Source organism: Panthera leo, chromosome A1 (genome assembly GCF_018350215.1).
Source record: "Panthera leo isolate Ple1 chromosome A1, P.leo_Ple1_pat1.1, whole genome shotgun sequence".
Classification (NCBI taxonomy): Eukaryota; Metazoa; Chordata; class Mammalia; order Carnivora; family Felidae; genus Panthera; species Panthera leo.
Genome location: NC_056679.1, coordinates 218118224 through 218120662, shown reverse-complemented (window position 1 = coordinate 218120662; position 2439 = coordinate 218118224). Strand labels below are relative to the sequence as shown.

The following is a 2439-nucleotide window of genomic DNA, read 5'->3' as shown; positions in this document are numbered from 1 at the left end:
ACCGTAGGGAAGGGAAGGAACATAGATGATAGGGTGACTCAGGACTAGTCTAAGATAAGCCTAAAATGAATAGCTCCTGTTTTGTGCTCTGGATCATATTTGAGTAAAATCAAAGAGTAGCAAAATAGACATTAGTCTTTAAAATGTACTTTCAAACTATGTCAGACTAGAAACATTAAACTTAAGTGTTATTATAATTAAATCATTCATATGATGTTTTTTACTCATAGGTTATATGCATATACATTAAAAATAAAAGACTTATTATTTTAAGCTATGTTACTGTTATATAAATCCTATTTAAATATAAGATAATTATAGTAGTAATGATCCATATGTGACTAAAGCAGAAGTTTCAGAATTCCAGATGTCATTGAAGAAGTTAGTTTCTGGTATGTACTTACTTTTGGTTTTACTGATGCACAAACTTAAACTGAATTCTTATCCACATAACAACCAGTGAATGTGTAATCTAAGATTGTGAAATGAAGCTTTAAATATGCTGTGCCTCCAATGCAAATATGGTCAAATGGCTGCTTCTCATGATTCTTGGCTCCCAAAGTTACAGTTCCAGAAACACTAATTTCCATTGATTTGGGGAACTTGTGTTCAATAATCCACATCAATAAGCTTTTCTTTCAAAACACTTCAAGCTGGCCAAAACCAACTTTGCATTTCACATGTGTGATTGGAATTCTATTATGATAAGGTATAGGAGCTGTACAGAATTCAAAATTATTTTTCACACTTTCATGAAGTTTTAAAATTAATTGCTATTTTTACTTGTAATTCTTCCTATTTCATTTGATAAAAACCCAAAATTGGTGGGACAGGGACCTGTGAGTATAGTAGCATAAGCTGAATGACTCTAAAGGAGGAGTGAATGGAAATTTGTAAGGTCCACTAAGTACAGAATCATCCATTGCATCAATGCTAGTAGAAGAATGGCAGAGTCCAGAGAAGTCACACAAGGATGAACTAGAATAATCTGAAGTGGAGATCCATTGGTGGAAAGACCCAAGCTGATGGTAACATTTGGCATGATTTCTTCTAAAAAATTTTTAACGTTTATGTTTTTATTTTGAGAAAGAGCATGTGTGCCTGAAAATAGGGGAGGAGCAGAGAGAGAGGGAGAGAGAGAATCCTAAGCAGGCTCCACACTGTCAGAGCAGAGCCAGCTGACTGTGAGATTGTGACCTGAGCCAATCAGTCACTTCACTGAGTCACCCAGGAGGCCCTTGCATGATTCCTTCTAAATGACACTTATCAGTGATAGTTCCAATGACTTGCCTTGTATCTGCTATATCTTGTTTATCATAATACATGGATTTTACCTTTTCAGTGATAGAAACTTGAGGTTTTCCTTTGTATGTTCTAACTTTCCAGGATGGATGTTTTTGTGGATGTGTCACAGAAGCAAAATTAATACTATCCAATGAATTCTTTAAGTTGGCATCTAACTAAATTCCAAATGGACAAGCTTATAGAAGTAAATCCAGGAGTTGGTTCAATTCTGTATTTAGCTCTGTGTCCTTTTTTTTTTTGACCCATGTAAAGAAAATCCTTTGCCCCCCAAATAAGTTCAAATCTTGTGAAATTACAGTAATTTTGAGGGGATAAAGTTTGTCCAACTAGTGGACCAAAGCATATGTCATGTTATTCTTCAGAAAAGCAGCAACTTGCAAGAGTTCTCCACCTCCTACTAGGAGACCCTAGATAGATGTTTTATAATGTGTGAACAGCTATCATAAGTCTCTATGAAGTCCTTATCATTCAATATTGTAAGTTCAAAGAGTAGTGCTTTAAGAAAGGTTACCACCTTCAGAATAGGCATATAATGTGCTCCAGTGAGGACTTTGGCTCATTTTCCAGCAGTTGGATACCATACAGAGAATCTCAGGGTGCCGCAAAGTCAAATTCCCAGTTCATGAGTTATAAGCCACACTCTCCACTGGGCCATGATAAGCCACTATAGCATCAGCTCATCCTAGAGGTCGCCATGGAAAAAGGGCACAGAGACTGGCCTTTTCAGATGGACTCTTTTCAGAAGACCTGAGGTTCGCTCAATCTGGGCCACTTTCTTCCCCACCACAAACAGTCTGGCTCAGCAGAGACATTAGCTATGTCAGGTTAAGTGACTAAAACCTCTGAATCCCTCTTGTCAACACATGCCAAAAAAGTTCAGTGAATCCTTACCTAGAATCTCGGTTCCTCCCAAGCAACCCCAGTAGTTTCTTCCTTTACAGTCTACTTCCTGGATGGTGGCCCATAAGGATAATGGTTCCTCACTCACAGGAGCTAGAAGCCTCTCTACAGTTTGCCTGCTGCTGGCTTCCCTCCAGTTCCTCCTGGTAGCCAATCATCATGCACCTCCATGTCCACACTTCCCTTTTTTAATTGGATTGTTTGTTTTTATGATGTTGAGTTCTGTAAGTTTTT

At 37.8% G+C, this 2439-nt stretch overlaps 1 pseudogene; it reads right to left on the bottom strand.

The window, feature by feature from the left end:
- Window positions 1-315: 315 nt before the first annotated feature.
- On the bottom strand, window positions 316-1960 carry LOC122202031 (annotated as a pseudogene).
- Between the last annotated feature and the right edge of the window lie 479 nt (window positions 1961-2439).